At 35.1% G+C, this 21,744-nt stretch overlaps 1 long non-coding RNA gene across 4 annotated transcripts; it reads right to left on the bottom strand.

Annotated features, from left to right (window-relative positions):
• Nucleotides 1–10,383: 10,383 nt before the first annotated feature.
• Nucleotides 10,384–18,736, bottom strand: LOC126693738 (uncharacterized). Of its 4 annotated transcripts, none has more exons than XR_007645500.1 (3): nucleotides 18,449–18,736; nucleotides 17,799–17,871; nucleotides 10,384–11,306 (listed from the first exon to the last, which is right to left on the bottom strand). It is a non-coding gene; the product is annotated as an uncharacterized LOC126693738 (long non-coding RNA). The 4 variants fall into 4 exon arrangements; XR_007645501.1 differs by lacking the exons at nucleotides 17,799–17,871; nucleotides 18,449–18,736 and adding exons at nucleotides 11,818–11,890; nucleotides 12,468–12,678; XR_007645499.1 differs by lacking the exon at nucleotides 18,449–18,736 and having other exon boundaries at nucleotides 10,384–11,303; nucleotides 17,799–18,435.
• Between the last annotated feature and the right edge of the window lie 3,008 nt (nucleotides 18,737–21,744).

Consider the following 21,744-nt stretch of genomic DNA (forward strand, 5'->3'; position numbering starts at 1 on the left):
TAAGGTTGAATTTCCTTTTGACATCATAAGAAATAGCCGCCCTCAGATCCAGGTATTACTCGATCTTTCTTGGAAGAAATTCCTTCCTTGGGATTTGGGAACACATTCTCAAGTATGAATTCTATCCTTTTGAATTTCCTCTCACAATTTGAACATTTTCTGCGAATCACATGAAAGAAAATATCTAACTAAAGACCCAAGAAAATGTTAAAAAAGTGTTCTAGCTATGTTACTCTTGTGATAAAGACAATACAGGCTGTCTTTGATGAGTATTTCATTTGCTGTCTTTGATGAGTATTTCATTTGGTTTGCTGAATCAGCTAGAAACGTTACAATGAGTCAATAACCAGGGGAAAGCGATCCAGTGTTTCTCATAATCATAAAAGCTGCCTTTACATAATATTTCAAAAGCATATTATTATGGTAAATTACTCATTGGTCCTATTCTTATATTAAAAAAAAAAAAATACTTTCCTCGAAAAAAATTATATTAAAAAATACTAATTATTTCAAAATTTTAAGTTTTTAAAATATGTTTATTTCATAAAGATCATAAGTTTTTTTAAACATGATGGATATAATCATTTAATTATAGTCTTACATAGAAATGAGATTTTTATTTTTATTTTTTTTTCTGTTAAAAAAATTGTTTCTTAATAAAAAAAGAGTTTAAATTAGATCTCAAGGTAAAAAACACATTACCGATCATGTCCTTTAAGACATAAGTGATGGAGCATTGAATCATTGACTAATATCTCTCTCTCTCTCTCTCTCTCATTAAAAAGTGGGTGTCCCCATCAACATTGGGCCAACCTCTTTTGGGAATTTCCAAAAAGGAGCAACCTCCCTTTGGGGGACAATTAGAATGACGGAGAGAGCAGGAAGTACACCTTGTTACAGATGCATGCTTCTTCCCTCTCACAAGCTGGTGGGACCCACAACTGATGGGTCCCACCAGTTTATGAGAGGAGAGAAACATACACCAGTAACAGGGTGTATTTTCTCCGAAGAGAGAGAGAGAGAGATTATTCAGAGGTTTTACGCACTGTCAAGTTTAGAGTTTAGACTTTTTTGAGCACTTAAGAGTGGTAGAGGCTGGAGAGAGAGAGAGATAGAGAGAGAGAGAGAGAGAGAGAGTAGTAGTAGGAGAAAAAAGAATCAGCAGAGAATGAATCCAAAATAAAAGGATAAACCCAAACTCACATTAGCCTCACAAAAAGATACATGTATGATTCATCCATACAACACATTGATTGAGCTGATTAACAAAACTCTTATATATATATATATATATATATATAATCTATTGGTGCCTAATTCCCTTACCTCACACTGAATTATATAGGCTAGGGGATGGAGGAGTTGCCCAAAGGACTCTTCTGTGGTGTGCTTGGCAATGGAGCAATAGTGTTGTTGTGACTCAACCTTGTTGGAGCTGGGGTGCGGGTGTTTGGATTGGGTGGAGGGACATAAGAAGCCTTATGCAGCCAATTTTTTTTATTTTTTTATTTTATATATATATACTTAGCAAAAATATATATATATATATATATATAATTAGTTTAAATTAAGGCTAAAATGCAAAACTAACCCTCTAACTTTCTTCAGATTTCATTTCTGTCCTCTAAGTTTCAAATTTATTCAATTAAGGTCTTTCCGTTAACTTTTGTTAAAATTTTTTGAAAAAAAAAATCTGGAAAATATTTTTCAATTATTAATTGAATTTTTTAATTTAAAAAATTTGAAGAAAAATTTATAAAATTGAAAAATTAACCACAACATATAACAAAAGTTGATGGAAAAGTCTTAATTGAATAAATTTGAAAGTTAAAGGATTGAAATAAACAAAAGCAAAGTTAGAGGACTGAAATGAAATCTGAAAAAACTCAGAGGATTAGTTTTGCATTTTACCCTTAAATTAATCTGTTAAGTGACCACCTTGACTTGAAAATATATATATATATATATATATATAACAAATGACCTGAGAATCACAAGAATTTGAATTCAACAAAAATAATAGTAATGCTACTACATCTATAATATTTTCACAATAAATCTTATGCGATAAGTTGTTACTAATTATAATTTGAGTTCAATATTGACATGTTTTACCCACTAATAACAGCTTGTTGCATAAAATTTGTTAAGAAATTATTGTAGTCACTTTATTATTCTCATATTAGCATATTCAATTTTCACTTTATCTTTTTTTTTTTTTTTGGTGACATTAATATATTCAAGTTGTCTCTTTATTAAAATTTGAATAGTTTAAGTTTTTTAGTAACCACCCTAAAAAAAAATCCTAGAGCTGCCACTAAAATAAGGGTCCCTAGATTGGGGGCAGATGGTGGCACCTGAACATGAGGAAGAGCCCAGTCTGTTCCACCAAGCGAAGATGAGACATGAGGAGTGTCGACGCCAGTGGTGGAGGATTCTTCATCGAATTTCGTTGATCTTCTTCATGAAGGATCCTTCTAGCTTCATAAGCAGGCATGCTCATCATCAGAAAAAGCACCATTGTGGCTGCGAGAAGTGTGTTTCTAATTTGAAGTATTTTCAGAAGCAAAAATGGTTTAGAAATCTTTCGATGAAGAATAAAAGCATTAGTATCCTAAGTTGTAAAACTCCAAATATCCTATTTTTTAGCATCAAATCACAAAAAACCACAAAATACATGCATTATCCGAATGTCTATATGCTAAAATTTGTACAATACTGCTATAGTGGACTTCTACATATACACTTTACTATTCACGGATTGTAAACATAAATTTCATTTTTTATTCCTCTGACTCTCGGTCTTTCTCTGTCTCTCACTCACTTTCCTCTCTTTCTCCCTCTTCTCTATCATCTCTCTGTTTCTCCCTCATACCACTGCCATAGTTCAGACTCCAGATTCTCTCTACAATCAACAGAGCTCCAACCGTGATCATCAACCTAGTTTCAAACCCATATCAAAACTCCAGTCCACAAATCCACCACACCGTTGCTAAAGTGGTGCTATTCTCAATAGTCGCTAATACCCATAAGAATTGCAAAGAATAGCCACCGTCTTTGCCACATAGAACCCAGATTTGTTGTCCAATTCCACCGATGGAGATCGGCGTGGTGGCGCGGTTGAGTTGGAGATCAGCGTGGTGGGTTTCTAGATTGGCGAAATCGACAGTGGTGGGTTTCTAGGTTCGGCGTTGTGGTTGTTGTCAACGAGCTCAGCGGTGGTGGCTGTTTCTTGTGGTTGTTGTTGGTGGTTTCTTTGTGTGTGCGTATGTGTGCGTGTGTGTGTGTGTTTTTTTTCCTCTTGGGTTCTTGTAGTGGCTATTTCTTGTGGTTGTTGGTTGTGATTTTTGGCGTTTCTCTCTCTCTCTCGGTGGTTTTTGTGGTGGCTATTTCTTGTGGTGGTTGTTGGTGGTGGGTTTGGTGGTTTTCTTAATGGGTTTTGGTGGTTGGCATGGTGGTGGCTATTGTGGTTGTGGTTGTGGTGGTGGTTGCTAGCTAGTGGCGTGGTGGGTTTGCAGGGATGTGAGTGATAGTGGTTAGTTTTTTTTTTCTTGGTGGTGATGATCTTTTAGACACAGAAAAAATGAAGAGGAAGAGAGACTGAGAGGGAAAAGAGAGAGAGAGAGAGGAGAGGAAGAGAGAGAAAGAGGTTGTGAAATTAATATTCTAACGAAGAGATGATGTAAATAAGAAATGAGATGATTGATATATTGTAAAATGATATAGTATAACAGGTAAAGTAGTTTTAAAATGGGAAAATAGGATATTTGATAAATACCAGATGCAAATGCTAAGAGGGAGATGGTTTGGCCTTTTGGAAATGCTATTGTGATGTGTTGGAGTGGAAAAGGCTAAAGCTTTATATATAGAGGGTCCTGTTAATGGGTGCTGTGCAGCACCCGTTAAGAAGGAATTTAATAATAATTTTTTTACACATGGAGACTTTTATCAAGGAAAGAGAAGCCACTAAATTTTTTATTTATAAAACAAAAATACCCTTTTTCATCTTTTTACTCTCCTCACATTTTACGCTCAAAACCAGTTTAGCCGTCTCTCTATTTTGCCCCCAAAAGAAAAAATTTCAAACCAAAGCAAACAACAATTTCAATACTCTCAAAAAACAACAAAATCACACTCTTTTACAAAACAAGAACAATTTGATCTGAAATTAAAAACTTTTTAGGTATGAATGAGGGAGGAAATAGACGGTATAAAACTGGACCCGGCGAAATGCCTACTAAGCGGTCAGCTCCAACGAGTCTGACTAGGCTAAAACAAAGCTCTCCGCAAGCAAATCAAACTCATCCAGATCTCGACTACCAAAACTCCACCGTAAATTGAGTTCCATGGATGCGCCATTATAGCGAATGTAAGTGGGTAACTAGTATGGTTCTCTAGAACACAAGGGAAAAGTGAACAGAAATAAGACAGAAAAAAGAAACTGGAGATTTGTTGGGGGAAATTTTGGGTCCCTGGATCCCACCCAAAAAAAAGGGTCCCACCCAGATCTGTAGCTGTGAAGGAGAAGGAAAGAAATGAAAAAAAAAAAAAAAATATATATATATATATATATATAAAAGAATCAAAAGATAAGAATAAACATGAAGCCATAGGATGGGAAAGAGATCTGAGATCACAAGGAGAAAATGCTATAAATATGGAGATGGTAAAAATGGTTAAGAGGGTATTTAAGTAAAATAATGCCAAATTTTATGTTTCCAATCTGCCTGGCGCACATTATTCAGATATTGACGTTTTTCTTGATTTTCCCATTAAAGTAGGGCTATTTCAGTAATAACATGTATATTAAAGTAAAACTTAACGGATGTTGTATAGCACCAGTTAACAAAAGCTTTATTATTATTATTATTATTATTATTATTGTTATTATTATTTTGACAAAAGGGCGTTTGCCTTTTAATAAATGCTTATAGAATCTAGAAAAGTTTTTTTTTTTTTTTTTTGAAAATAGATAGAAGAGAATCTATAAAAGTTGGTTGAAAAGAAAATGTACTCCAAATTTGTACAAACTTGTCACAATCCTAAATTTAAGAAAGATTCCTGAAAACGGAATACGCACAATCCGATTTGCAGTGGTGGGGCCCTCAGTCAGTTTGTCCCAACTCCCAAAATCATTTGTTTGAAAATCACCGACTGGATGTTTTGTTTGAGGGTGGAGGTGGAACCTATATGAGTTCAAACAGAATCTGGTCCAATCGAATAGTCAATAGACTAGACTTAAACTATATGTCTATATCCATTGTTGGATCACCTGTTAACTCCGTGAATGGGTTGGCTAATAGGTTGGGGTCAGAATCGAAGGAGTTAATATTGTACTAGAAGTGGTTTTGATTTGGTCGGAAAAATAAAATATTTTGGTACTGATTAATAATTAAATATTATTTCAAAAGTGCTCTTGCTGATAAATATAAATATTTACTTATATATATATATATGTTTATTAGTCAAAATTCATATAATTTGTTAAAATTATAGTTAAAATTATAAATCTATATCACTTCTAATATGTTAATATCTAGTAAAACAGTCTTACTGATAAATATAAATATTTACTTATATATATATATGTTTATTAGTCGAAATTCATATAATTTGTTAAAATTATAAATCTATATCACATCTAATATGTTAATATCTAGTAAAACAGACACTGAGCTGCTTCTACTCTAGTCGGCACGTTTTCTTGTAAGAGGAGTATCTGAATGCGCAACTTTTGAATTAAAAAAAAAAAAAAATTGATTTAATTTCCTAATTTTTTTTAGTTTGTTTCAAATTTGACTTTGCCGTTTTGATGGCCTTTCCAACCTCCACTATCAGTGTCATTACTCATTAGAGACGCATGGTTTCTAAACAGGATTCAGATCCTCTAGATTTCCTAAGGTACTCTACTAGTAGATTTCCTTAAATCCTAACCACTCTTTAATGATTTAATGGTCAAGATTCTACCATGTCAGTATTCCACTAACAATATTCTTAAAATAATAAAATATTATTGCAAACTAAATAATTAAGATTGTTGTTAGTGAAATGCTGACATGACAAAATCTAGATTATTAAATCATTAAAGAATAGTTAAGATTTAAGAAAATCTATTTAGTAAAGTGCCCTAAGAAATCTAGAGGATTTGAATCCTTCTAAACAAGACCCATATTAACATATTTTTAATTGATGGTTGAGAAGCTGCACATGTGGTCTTTAAAATCCTAAACTTTTTTTTTTTTTGAGGAAGTTTAAAATCCTAAACTTGATTCGTCTTTATCATTTTATATCTTGCTCATTTAAATCTAATCTAGATTTCTAGTCCATGCTTTGGCAGTGGAACTTGGAAATTTCTTGGAAGGTTCGTTGTTTACAAATGCCCCCAACATGTATCTTTATTTACGGAATAGCCAAACTTGCTTTTTCTTAATAATTAATCCAATCACTTTATTAGGATTTTTTCTAAAACTCTATATTGAATAATAGCCATTAAAAACGCTTAATAATAGTAGTAGTAATAATAATAATAACAACAACAAAAACTAATAAGTAATACATTTTTAATAATGATTATCTCTACAAATATCTCTACAATATGGTTTAGTTACAAAAAAAAAAAAAAAAAACCAGAGTTGAGTTTTTTTTTTTCAAACAAAGCTTATAATTTTATTTGGAATTTAATAAAAGTCTATATTAAATTCATTAATTCAAATTAGTACTTACTTTTTTAATTAAAATTTTATATTATTCAATATATATATATATATTTATATTTAGTGCGTAATCTCATAACTATTACGATACACCAGTACACATCGGTATCAAAATATTTCATTTTAGTAGCCAATCTAGCACAACAACCAAAACGGAATTCAAAACATTGGGATTAAAAAAAAAAACTGGCATACTTGGCTAAGAAAAGAATCCTTGTGTCTAAAACAGCCAACGGAATTTTGTAGGTGGCCCACGTATGGCGTATGCATAGCCTGCTTAAAATATGCTTAAAATTAAAGTATCGTTGGACATCCTATAAAAAAATAAAGTAGGTCCTTCAAATTGATGTAAAACAAATTGAAAAAAAAATCTGAGTGTCTAAAACAGGAGAAATTATGGAAATTCCCGGAGGCCCACCAGATAAGAAAGTGCATTTAAATTTATGACTCAGCTCTGCTACACCACTGATTTGAATAGAGAGCTTTGAAAACCCGCTAAAAAATAAAGTAGGTCCTTCAAGTTGGTGGGGTACTTGCTGGTATTTGGTAAATTAAAGTAACTGTAATTAATTAATTAATTAAGAGATGGATAGAAATCTGTTTTCTTTAACTTTACTAAGAGTTGTACTTATTCCATCTTATTGTGAAATGACGTCCATCAAAAAAAATTATTCATTATGTTAATTTATTTAGAAAATCAACCTAGTTGTTCTAAAATCTTTTTCTATCTTTCTTGGTCATCTCTTTGACCGAACGTGCATGATTTAAGATATTTTGTCATTTTATTATTTTAGTATTTGACTCTTTAGTGGCACACATGGGGTGGACTAGTTACTAGTTAGGGACCTATAATATAATACATCCCACCAAATCCTCCAAGTCCAACAATTTTCAAATAGATTAACACAGAAAATTGGTACACAATAAGATTTATTGTAAACTTTATCATGTAAAAATCATTTGAGATAAAATGATAGTATAAAAATAGTGTTCAAAATTTCTAATATCATTTATAACTAAAATCTTTCAAATTTTATTAATGACGCAAATGATGACTGCGAATATTTCTAAACCACAGAGATAGTGGCATCTTTTCCGAATAAGATAAAAATCAAAATATATAAAACAGCAAATAATAAATACTCCATCTCTCTCCTGGCCTGGAAACAAAGGAAGGCCCAGGCAGCATTTCTTTTTGGGAAGAAAATAAACATACAATACAGCACAAACTGCCAAATTATTGAATAAAATATTAGCCTATCTATGAACAATTTGACATCTCATAGGAGGCAACTGGATAGGAAAATTCTAATTATCACCTTGATAAAACTCTAAATTAAATGTGATAAAAAAAGAAGAAGATGGTGACACTTTAACTAACTCCTACATCTCATGATATTAATTTCAGTTAGTTCAACTGGTAAAAATTTTGATAGTTGCATAAGAAATCTAGGGTTCGATCTCCGCTTGTACTAAAAACTGATTGATACAAGCAAATTGCTGGCAAATTTTACTGATGTGACTCGTTTGAGATTTGAATTTCAGTGCATAGTATCTAAAAAATATGCTATAGTAATACTATACTATATTAGTAGGAAATAATGAATGCGGATATGGTGCTACTCAAAGTAAAAAATTGATTTTCAATTTCAATTTTTGAATTAGAAAACTTGTTAAACTTTCAACCTCTTACACTTTTTTTTAACCTCTCAAACTTTTAAATCTCACAATTACGCCCTACAAGTATTGTAGAAATCCAAATTTAAATGGGAGGCCAATGAGAGATTGAGAATTTAAAATATTGTGACCTTAGTCACGTTTTTAGTGATTCTTGCTATTTTTAGGATTTTGATTTTGTGAATTGAGTAGGGTCTTAAATTCAAAATGTATATCAATCTGCATTTTTTTTAGGAGTATTTTTTAATGTCAATCTGTGAGAATATGCTAGGTGAAGCACTTATTCTCCATTTTTACCTCGCACCCTTGGTGCGATGATCACTCTAAGTGAGGAGTAAGGAACAGGGTTCAAGTTTCCAAGAGGGAGACTTACACAGATATATACATTTAGATTAGACTAGAGTGAAATATATATATATATATATATAGAGGACAATACCTTAAGTTCTGTTCTTTAGGTTTTCCTCTTAAGATTCAGCTATGTGGTTATTTAATTAAAAAATATACTTCCATCTTACGAAAAAAAATCTACATAGTAGAATCTTAAAATTGAAACTTAAGAAACAATACTTAAGTATTGTATCTAAGTTTTGCCCATTTATATATATATATATATATATTCTAAGATGGTGAATTAGATTTTTTTTTTCTTTTTACATTAAATGAAAAGCAATTTTGCGTCCAAATACTCACTTGCAAAAAGTAGAAATTTTTATTTCAACACTTTTATTTTCGGTACCTTCTAAAGTAGATCGGATTGTGACTATAATCGGTGCTAAGTAGAGCTGCAGGTAGAGCAAACAAATTGAAGATGTTTTAATTAAAATGTCTTATATTTTCTCAATTCTCAGCATAGAAAAAGGCTGCCATAGAAATTCAAATTAAACCAAACATGACCAATTGATGGACGAGTTGTTCGTTTGGTAGGGCTTAAATTAATCAAGATTGAAAGAATTCAATTGAATATGAGATTACCGAGATGTCATAACTCAAAACTCAAACGTGTTTTTTAATGAGTTTTTTTTTTTTTTTTTTTTTTTTTTGAGACCAATCTTCTAGATACTAGATAGTTAGTGAGCGTTTGGATTCAACTTAATCCAATGTTTTCAATCTGCGTTTGCGTTTTGCTGAAGTTGGGACCCACGTGCACACTGAAGCTGGAGGAAACGCAAGGCTGCTGAGAAACGCAAGTTTTCAGCCGCACTAGTTGACCAAGTCAACTGTGAACAGTGCATCTGTGCACTGTTCACTGACCCACAAATTTCACTTTTCAGCAAATTTTTTATTAAAAATGGGTCACACGGCACTATTCACACATTTAAAAATCATTTTGCTACAGTGTTTTCAGTTTTAGTTTTCAGTTTCAACAAAAATAAACTCAATTCAAACGGACCCTTAGTGTTGCCTACTTGCCTGTGACTTGTAACTATGACCTTGCGCTTCGTCAAACATTGACAATTCAAAGCCAAAAGCAGTTTGTTTTTTTGTAAAACAGACACTCAGCTGCATCTACTCTATAGTCGGCACGTTTTCTTGTAAGAGAAGCATCTAAATGCGCAACTTTTGAATTAAAAAATATTTTGTAAAGTTGTGATTTACAACTATATATTATGTTGACTTTATTTCATGACAAAAAGTGTTATATTTGCTTTATTTTGTTCCTTGTATTTTGTGGGATTTTATTGTATTGGGTTTAACATTAAGTTGGTGAAGAATCAAGCATGAAATGAAGAATCAATGTAGTTTCGCGATTGGCTCGCGAGAAGGGTTCCTGCAAAAAGGGCATGTGAGAAGCACATGCTAAAAGCTGAAGAGTCGTGCTAGACTGTCAATTTCACGAATGTCTCGCGGGTAAGGCCTTTCCACGAAGTACTCATGAAACAGTCTTGTCACGCCCCGAACCCAAAAGGGTCCAAGGCATGAGAAATACATCCCAAGGGTACCTGTAGATTTTTTCCTTTTTGACAATCCAATCCACATAAATCATATCAAGTACCAAGATCAAGAATTATCATAATAATTTCGTTGAATATACTCTTAAAGTAAGTCAGAGCTCTATAACACATTTACGAACAATAACTAAAAATCATGTGCCTCCACATAATACATAAATATATTACAAAACTCTGATGCTTTAAATAGAAAGTCCCAAAGCTATCTAAAATATGCAATCCCAACAAAACTCTTGGGCTAACAAGCCTCAAGAGCCCAACTTCTAATAAAATTAACTATTGCAAGCACCCTTAAAAACAACTAGATTGAATCACCAACCATTAGTAATGTAAGTCTCCCAATTCAGCATAAAACTCCAATCACTACTGATAAGGCAAGCTCCGTTCCCATGATATAGCTAATTAATCTGTAAGACTGTGAAAGATTGGGATGAGCTAAAACCCAGTAAGTAGCATAATTAATAGGGGTGGGGGAAATGCAAGTTCATCTTCAATAATAATAATATGAAATGACAAAAATGATTGAATAATGAAACACAAAGTTTCTCAAAATAATACCATGAAACTATATATTATAATCTGTGAGCACTTACAATATAATTTCTAAAGCCATAAAATCTAACATACGGTAATTTCATCACAAATATACCATACTCCCACATAGACCGGTCAGAGGATCCACCCATTCACAACTGGCATGATATTGTCTTCTTTGGTATGCAGACTCTTGGCCCCATGGACAGCAGCCTCACCCATATCCTCAAGGCTTTTCTCTCCTCCCATGGGCAGCAGAGAGAGCGCGTCAAATAGGACCTCTCTTGCATGTGGTCTCTTGGCCCCATGGGCAGCAGCCTCACCCACACACAATCAAGGAACCTCTTCCCCCCATGGACAGCAGGGAAGAACGCGTCATCCAAAGTGAAAGGGCACTGACCTAGATTTGATTCCGTTGTCACAAAGACTACTGAAACCAAATCGGGTGATCATCGGGAAATCACACATGACATGGTGTTAAAACAACTCACAGGTTACATTACTTTGAAACATATAGTTCATATCCAGGTAGTTTCAAAAACCCTTAAATAATCTCACTTCTACAAAGTTTGTAAGGTTTCAACTTCACTCTTGTCAAACATATTTTCTATCAATTTCCCAAGTACTAAGACAAGATAAGCATCTTTAAATTTTCTAATATACTATAACATCCAAGATTTCCTTATCAAAGATTAAATAAAAGATGCTCATTTTTCCATATCAATAATTCATGCATTTCCCCAAATGCAATACCAAATATAATGTATTTCCATATATAATCATATATATATATATATATATATTATATTATATTAAGGTTATGACACAATAGTTTTTAGGAAAATATAGTTTCCATAGGTAGTTTCCAAAAGCGTGTCTAACCAAAAAATATTTATATAACATGATTATTTTTTTCAAAATCCCATTAAAAAGCTACTTACCTCGCAAATACAAAAGCCTAATTCTCCAAGCTCCAAAGGAGATTAGCTAGAACCTTAACAACATCAAGCAAACCTAACACAATAAGCATTAAGCTTAAAATGTATCTAGTTACAATTTAGGAATTGCCAAATAAGCACTTAATTAGGCAAGCCTAATATTTAACCTCATCAATAACACATTCCTCTTCCAAAGTTTCTCAACAAATTAATTCACAAGGCATAGACTCCAATTTATAAATTTAACCCATTCAATATCATTTCTAACATCATGACTAGCTTCCATAAAATTTACACTACATCATTAAGAGACCCATGAAAACAAAATCAAAATATCCTCCAAGACAAGAAATTTAAAACTTCAACTAACTCCAAATAAACCCAATGGCAATGGAAAATTAGATTTACCAATCATCATATGTTATAACTTAAACCCATAAATTTCCCACCATACATAAACCTTAAGTAGTCATCATTAGCACAAATTATATACCTACTCAACAAATAATTCCACCAATACAAAACCCATACATAAAAACACATAAATATCACTTCCAATGCTCATAAATCACATGGATATCATTATTAAAGCTTAGATAAAAATAACCTCAAGCAACAATATAAAACCCACCAAAAAGATTAGAAATTTTTACCTCAAAAAAAAAGATGTGAAGGTGTTTATGGGTTCACAACAATTTTCCGGTGATCTTGCCGTAGAATGATGGTGGAAAATGGTGGTGGTGGTGTGGAAGTGCCGGTGGAGAAGATGAGAGTAGAGAGGAGCGTACGAGAGAAAACAAAAAAAATGAAAAGAAAGAAAGAAAGAAAGAATGAGCCGGCCAAGGAAGAGATAAGAGGGAGTTAATTGTGTGGTGGGTAGTGGGGTTAGGTGGGGTTCGGCATGTGGGAACCCAAAAAAATATTTGATCTTTGACACTTTTTTTTTTTTTTTTTTTTTTTTTTTTTTTTTTTTTTTTTTTTTTTTTTCTGACTTGCTGGGACGTTACATTCTTCCCCTCTTATAAAAATTTCATCCTCAAAATTTTATGTACCTTGATCCAAAAAGGCTTTGGGTATCTTGACAACATAATGTCCTCATGCTCCTAAGATGTCTCTTTCACCAAATGATTCTTCCAAAGCATCTTTATCCAATATGCTGTTCTATTGCATAATACTTGCTCCTTACCATCCAAAATCTCTATCGGAACTTCTTCATATGACAAATCATCTCTAATCTGAAGAGGCTCATAACTCAAAACATGTGAAGGGTCAGGAATGTATTCCCTTAACATAGACTCATGGAAAATATTATGAATTCCTGATAGGGCTGGTGGTAGGGCAATTCTATATGCAACTTCATCCACTCTCTCCAAGATCTCAAAAGGCCCTACAAACCTAGGGCTTAACTTACCCTTCTTACCAAATCTCATTACTCCTTTCATTGGTGCAACCCGTAGTAAAACTTTATCTCCAATTTCAAGTTCCAAAGTCTTCCTTTTAATGTCATAATAGCTTTTCTGTCTACTTTGGGTTGCTTCGTAGTCTATCATGAATCTGGTTTACCTTTTCACAAGTCCCCTGAATAATCTTTGCCCCCAAGATTTTTTTTTTTTTGTTTTTTTTTTGTTTTCCAACATCATCCCAACAATTGGGGATCTACACTTTCTCCCATACAAAGCCTCAAGTGCTGCTCTAATACTTGAATGGTAACTATTATTGTAAGCAAATTCCACCAAAAGTAAGTGACTAGCCTAACTCCCTTTAAAATCCAAAACACATGCTCTCAACATATTTTCTAAAGTTTGAATAGTCCTTTCAAACTGTCCATCTGTCTGAGGGTGGAAAGCTGTGCTAAAATCAATTCTAGTACCCAAGGCCTTTTGCACACCACCCCAAAAATAAGAAGTAAACCTTGGATCTCTATCTGAAACAATAGAAGCAAGTACCCCATAAAGTCTCACTATCTCATCAACATAGAGCTAAGCTAACTGATCAAGGGAGTAGTTCATCCGAATAGTGAGAAAATGAGCTAATTTTGTCATTTTATCAACAATCACCCAAAAAGCATCATGACCCTTAAGAGATCTTGGCAATCCTGAAACAAAATTCATAATGATTTTCTCTCACTTCCATTGGGGAATAGGAAATGGTTGCAACAAACCTGAGGGTCGATGCAACACCTTAACCTGCTGACAAGTCAAACATTGCCCTACAAAGTGAGCAATCTCCCTTTTCATATTATTCCACCAAAAATTTTCACAAAGATCATGGTACATTTTTGTACTACCCGAATGTATTGTATATGGGGAATAGTGAGCCTCCTCTAGAATCTCCTTTTTAATCAACGGATCATTTGGCACACAAAGTCTACTCCCAAATCTCAAAGCATCATCCTCAGAAATAGAAAATTCAGGTTTCTTTCCACTACGCACCTCATCCATGATTTTCTTTAAATGTGAGACATTGGCCTGTGACAATATAATTCTTTCTACCAAAGTTGGTTGAATATTCCAACTAGCCAAGTAGACCTCAGAATGGCCCATAACAACCTCAATCTCCATCCTTTCAAGATCCCAAATAATTTCCTTTAAGTTGTATGCAAAGCAGCTGAAAAATAACCGGAGACTCTCTACTAAGCGCACCAATAATGACATAGCCTTACGAATGTGATAGTTAATAGAGCAATCATAGTCCTTAAACAATTGAGTCATCTTTGTTGTCCCATATTTAGCTCATTCTGATTAAATAAATACTCTAAACTTTTATGATCCAATGAAAATCTCATATCTTTCCCCATACAAATAATGTCTCCAAATTTTCAAAGTAAAAACAACTGCAGCCAACTCCATGTCATGAGTGGGGTAATTTTCTCATAATTTTTCAACTGACAAGAGGCATAAGCCACAACCTTCCCATTTTGCATCAACACACAACTAAGTCCCTTATGAGAAGCATCACTATAAATGACAAAACCCCCTGTACCTGAAGGGATAGTTAACACTGGAGTTGTGACCAATCTCCACTTTAGCTCTTGGAAGCTTTTCTCACATTCCTCCTTCCATTCGAATTTAACGTTCTTCCGAATTAATTGGGTCAAAGGAGCTACAATGCGGGAAAATCCCTCTACAAATCTTTTATGGTAACCAACAAGGCCCAAGAAACTTCTAACCTCACTTACATTTGTAGGCCTATCCCAATTAACCACTGCTTCTATCTTATTAGGATCCACTGTAATTCCATCCTTAGATATCACATGACCTAGGAATACTACTTGATTCAACAAAAATTCACACTTCTTCAGTTTAGCAAACAACTTCCCTTCTCTTAGAATTTGCAAAACAATTCTCAAGTGTTCTACATGCTCCTCTTGACTCTTAGAATAAATCAAAATATCATCAATGAACTTAATGACAAAGTGATCCAAGTACACATAAAATACCTTATTCATAAAATCCATAAAAGTAGCAGGGGCATTAGTTAATCCGAACAGCATCACCAAAAATTCATAATGACCATATCTAATCCAAAGGCCGTTTTCGGTATGTCCTTACCCTTAATCTTTAATTGGTGGTAACTAGAACAATGATCAATCTTAGAAAAGACTTGTGCTCCTTACAACTGATCAAATAGGTCATCAATACAAGGCAAAGGATATTTATTCTTAATGGTAACTTTCTTTAGCTCATGGAAAGCAATACACAACCTCATAGACTCATCCTTTTTCTCAAAACAATGCACACCAGCATGGTAAGAAGCCAACCAATCCATGCCCAAAATGACATCAAAATCACGCATATCTAGGAACACCAAATCAGCCAATAACTCTCTACCCTCAATACAAAGAATACAATACTTAAGCACAAGATTAGTCATAAAAGTATCACCAACAGGGGTTGAAACCAATAACTTCAAAATCAAGTAGTTCAGGGCTCTCAATAACTTTTCCATCTTTAGCAGCCAAGTCTGCTGCCATTGGATTAGGCTCCCCATTAAATGTTGATGGGTTTTGCTTATGGAACTCTCCAAAAGAACAACCCTCCTACCTACACTCACCACCTTGGACCGATCTAGCAATCCTAGCATAGATCCTGTCTACCACCACATCAATCTCACCACCATCGCAAGTGACAAATCTCTCATGCTCTTGGCATCGTCTAAGGCCATGCTCTGAAGCTGCAACCTCATCTACATGTCTTACTTTATGTGCTTTCTTTTTAGGAGGTATAGTGTACAAAGGTACTTATGTCCATACCCAAGAAACAAAGCAAGCAAATCACAAGGCAACATAGAAGGTTAGCATAGAAAAGATAAGAATAGAAGAAAAGCAGGTGGAAGTTGAAACAAATGAAAAGAATAAAGGATTCATCAAACCCCTAATGCTCTGACTTAGATCAAAATCAATTCCTATTTTCAAAGTCTACAGAATCATAACCTAAGCTCTGATACCATAATTGTCATGCCCCGAACCCAAAAGGGTCCAAGGCATGAGAAATACATCCCAAGGGTACTTGTAGATTTTTTCCTTTTTGACAATCCAATCCACATAAATCATATCAAGTACCAAGATCAAGAATTATCATAATAATTTCGTTGAATATACTCTTAAAGTAAGTCAGAGCTCTATAACACATTTACGAACAATAACTAAAAATCATGTGCCTCCACATAATACATAAATATATTACAAAACTCTAGTGCTTTAAATAGAAAGTCCCAAAGCTATCTAAAATATGCAATCCCAACAAAACTCTTGGGCTAACAAGCCTCAAGAGCCCAACTTCTAATAAAATTAACTACTGCAAGTACCCTTAAAAACAACTAGATCGAATCACCAACCATTAGTAATGTAAGTCTCCCAATTCAGCATAAAACTCCAATCACTACTGATAAGGCAAGCTCCGTTCCCATGATATAGCTAATTAATCTGTAAGACTGTGAAAGATTGGGATGAGCTAAAACCCAGTAAGTAGCATAATTAATGGGGGTGGGGGAAATGCAAGTTCATCTTCAATAATAATAATATGAAATGACAAAAATGATTGAATAATGAAACACAAAGTTTCTCAAAATAATACCATGAAACTATATATTATAATCTGTGAGTACTTACAATATAATTTCTAAAGCCATAAAATCTAACATACGGTAATTTCATCACAAATATACCATACTCTCACATAGACCGGTCAGGGGATCCACCCATTCACAACTGGCATGATATTGTCCTCTTTGGTATGCAAACTCTTGGCCCCATGGACAGCAGCCTCACCCATACCCTCAAGGTTTTTCTCTCCCCCCATGGGCAATAGAGAGAGCGCGTCAAATAGGACCTTTCTTGCATGTGGTCTCTTGGCCCCATGGGCAGCAGCCTCACCCACACACAATCAAGGAACCTCTTCCCCCCATGGACAACAGGGAAGAACGCGTCATCCAAAGTGAAAGGGCACTGACCTAGATTTGATTCCGTTGTCACAAAGACTACTGAAACCAAATCGGGTGATCACCGGGAAATCACACATGGCATGGTGTTAAAACAACTCACAGGTTACATTACTTTGAAACATATAGTTCATATCCAGGTAGTTTCAAAAACCCTTAAATAATCTCACTTCTACAAAGTTTGTAAGGTTTCAACTTCACTCTTGTCAAACATATTTTCTATCAATTTCCCAAGTACTAAGACAAGATAAGCATCTTTAAATTTTCTAATATACCATAACATCCAAGATTTCCTTATCAAAGATTAAATAAAAGATGCTCATTTTTCCATATCAATAATTCATGCATTTCCCCAAATGCAATACCAAATATAATGTATTTCCATATATATATATATATATATATATTATCTTATATTAAGGTTATGACACAATAGTTTTTAGGAAAATATAGTTTCCATAGGTAGTTTCCAAAAGCGTGTCTAACCAAAAAACATTTATATAACATGATTATTTTTTTCAAAATCCCATTAAAAAGCTACTTACCTCGCAAATACAAAAGCCTAATTCTCCAAGCTCCAAAGGAGATTAGCTAGAACCTCAACAACATCAAGCAAACCTAACACAATAAGCATAAAGCTTAAAATGTATCTAGTTACAATTTAGGAATTGCCAAATAAGCACTTAATTAGGCAAGCCTAATATTTAACCTCATCAATAACACATTCCTCTTCCAAAGTTTCTCAACAAATTAATTCACAAGGCATAGACTCCAATTTATAAATTTAACTCATTCAATATCATCTCTAACATCATGACTAGCTTCCATAAAATTTACACTACATCATTAAGAGACCCATGAAAACAAAATCAAAATATCCTCCAAGACAAGAAATTTAAAACTTCAACTAACTCCAAATAAACCCAATGGCAATGGAAAATTAGATTTACCAATCATCATATGTTATAACTTAAACCCATAAATTTCCCACCATACATAAACCTTAAGTAGTCATCATTAGCACAAATTATATACCTACTCAACAAATAATTCCACCAATACAAAACCCATACATAAAAACACATAAATATCACTTCCAATGCTCATAAATCACATGGATATCATTATTAAAGCTTAGATAAAAATAACCTCAAGCAACAATATAAAACCCACCAAAAAGATTAGAAATTTTTACCTCAAAAAAAAAGATGTGAAGGTGTTTATGGGTTCACAACAATTTTTCGGTGATCTTGCCGGAGAACGATGGTGGAAAATGGTGGTGGTGGTGTGGAAGTGCCGGTGGAGAAGATGAGAGTAGAGAGGAGCGTACGAGAGAAAACAAAAAAAATGAAAAGAAAGAAAGAAAGAAAGAATGAGCCGGCCAAGGAAGAGATAAGAGGGAGTTAATTGTGTGGTGGGTAGTGGGGTTAGGTGGGGTTTGGCACGTGGGAACCCAAAAAAATATCTGATCTTTGACTTTTTTTTTTTTACTTGCTGGGACGTTACAAGTCTGCCTGGAGAATTTTTAAGTATGACTTTCTTACCATTCACTCATACTATATATATCCTCATTACCCACAGAAATTGCAAGGAGTGCTTTTAGAAAGAAAAATCCTAGATAGGTTTTCTACAACACACACACACCCATCTTTTAGAGAGAGAGAGAGAGCTACCCATCCTTAGTAAGAAATCATTCTAACTTCTTCTCCTTCCCTTTCCTATTGTCATACCTTGAGAAGAGATTTGTACCCAAACACAACTCACACCTTTTCAGAGTGTAAAGAGTGTTTTGGAGTTTGGGAAGCTTTGGGGATTGCCAAAAGAAGCCGGTGAAGTTTGGCGGATGCAATCGGGCGTATTGCATGATCTAGAGAGCTAGAGAAGATAAGGCTTCATTAAGTTAGTTGGTAGCAGGAGCTTGGAGGGCTCAAGTACATGGGGTAGACTAAGCTTGGAGGGTCTTTTATTATTCGTGTACTCCAACTTTATTCTCTAGTGGATCGATTATCGCTTGGAGGGCGGTGGAGAGGTTTTTCACCGAGTTCTTCGGTTTCCTCTTCGATAACACATCTTGGTGTTATCTTGTGGTTGAATCTCTCTTCCCTTACTCTTGTACTTTACTTTTATTGTTTGTTGTTCATATTTATGCACTAGAGTAGTATCGGTTCATTGGGCACATTTACTCTTATTTCTGCACTTAGATAAGTAAGAGTAAAATCAATCGAGCCGTAATTTTTAATTGGGGCTCTAAACATGCTCTTGTGTTTTCACACAAATTCAAGCTTTCACATTAATTTATTTAATTTTTTTTAATGTCAAGGGGAGAGAAAAGTCAATCTATTGATGCATGCCTCTATTTTTGTCATGACCCTCTCTACCTTACATCTTTAGTTCTTCCTTACCACTTGGTTTTCTTATTCTCTTTTTATTAGGTTTCTTCTCTCTGTGTGTTTTCTTTCTCCGTCTACCTCTTGCCCTTCTCTCCGTGTATCCCTATTCATGGTTACCTCTATCTCTTTTTATACTTGCTTAAATTAATGGGATTTCTTGCTTTTGTCCATAAGGCTATACTAACTACTTTTGGTTTCTTATGGGCATCTCTCTAGGACTGCCCACTAACCTGTTGGTTGCCCGGCTATTACCTCTGCTCAGAGTGTGCTTGCCACACCACTCTCCATTTCCAGACAAAATTCTTGTTTTGTTTCCCTCCCGCTCACTATCTTGCCTCCCCTAAACAGATAAGGGTTAAGGGCTCTCTATACCTACCCCTATGGCATGCATCAAGTGCTCCCAGCCTGTATTTACCTCTTTGGGAGAAAATGTCATCCTAGCAAAGCATTTTCCTAAAAAGGAGTTTCAACAGGAACCCCAAAATAGACCACTTTTCTCCCCACCGCCAAACCACACCCCCTAAATCCCTTGATCGAAGGCCCACCTCCTATGTATTGGCTAGGTACACATAGGTGGTGCCCTAGGCCTTATGCGAATGCCACTACCATCTGCGGTTGTCTTTTTTGTTCCCACGCCAATTCTGCTGCTCCTACGCTGTATTCTTCTACTACGCATACTGGGTAATGTATGTCTTCTACGGCGTGAGGAATGTGTGGGCTTTTGAGCTTGCATTACCTTTTTCGTCCCTCCATGGAATGGGCATTGTCCAAACAAGGGCCTCTGCCCGTATAGCCCATTAGGTTCCTATTTCTGCCATTCCTCTTTCTTTCCATGGGTTTGCTAGCCATATTGGCCCATTGGGCTCGTTACTTCTTTCATTGGGCTTCATTGGGCCATTTGCTTCATCTTTACCTCTTATTCTTCCCATGGGTCTGTTGGCTATCATTTCTGCCATATTAGCTCATAGAGCTTGCTACCTCTTTCCTTGGGCTTCCTCGGCCCACTTACTTCATTTTTACCTCTTATTCTTCCCATGGGCTTGCTGGCTGTCATTCTTGCCATGTTGGCCCATTAGGTTTGAAAGTTCAAAAACGTGTACAAAAACACTTTTGAACGTTTAGACCCCCAAAAACCAAATTAATCAACACACGCAATATGTTAAACAACTAGTGTGCGGAAACTTAACATATGCTATAACATGGTATTGATTAAACAACTATCTAAGCCACAACAAAATAAACCACAGCAGATAATGTAAAGGCAGAGAAAGAGAGGAAGGAAGATGCAAACACAGCGATAACACCAGATATGTTATCGAAGAGGAAACCGAAGACCTCGGCGAAAAACCTCTCCGCCGCCCTCCAAGCGGTAATCAATCCACTAGAAAATACAGTTGGGATACAAGGACAGCAATAGACCCTCCAAGCCTAATCTACCCAATGCACCTAAGCCCTCCAAGCTTCTTGCTCCAACGAGGTTGCGCCGAACCTTTTTCTTTTCTAGCTTTCCGGATTCCGCTACTACACCGTAGCATCAACCAATGAATATTGGCTCCTTCCTAACTGCTTCCCAGAACTCCAAACGTCTGTCTCACAGAGATGATAATGGTGAGAACCAGATTTGGTAAAAAGGCCTCTCAAGGATTTGACAATGGAGAGGAAGAGAGTGAGGGATTTTGATGAGACTCTAAGGTAGAGATTGTGGGTAAAACAATCTGGTTTTTCTTTAGGGTTTCTCTCTCAAAATTCTCTCTGGAAGCTCTCTTTCAATCGTGGGTTAAAAGGGTATTTATACTAAAGAGGAGTGGAATGCGAAACATCAGGTTTTTCCAAAACAGGGGTGGCTCGCGGCTTGACCTCGCGGCTTGACTAAGTCGCGAGTTCCAGTCGCGAGTTAACCGTATGGCCAGTTGTCCTGTTTTGTCCTGTAGTGCTCCAGCTAGCATGACTGTTCATCTTCCAGCATGCTTGGCACGTGTGCAGATTCTGGCGGGTTGAAGCCGCGAGTCCAGCCGCGAGTCCCAGCCGCGACTCTCTGTTTTCTTGCACACTCTTGAGCAATCTTCACACTATCTCACTCACTACCCTTACAACAATCCCA

This window comes from Quercus robur, chromosome 7, assembly GCF_932294415.1.
Source record: "Quercus robur chromosome 7, dhQueRobu3.1, whole genome shotgun sequence".
Classification (NCBI taxonomy): domain Eukaryota; kingdom Viridiplantae; phylum Streptophyta; class Magnoliopsida; order Fagales; family Fagaceae; genus Quercus; species Quercus robur.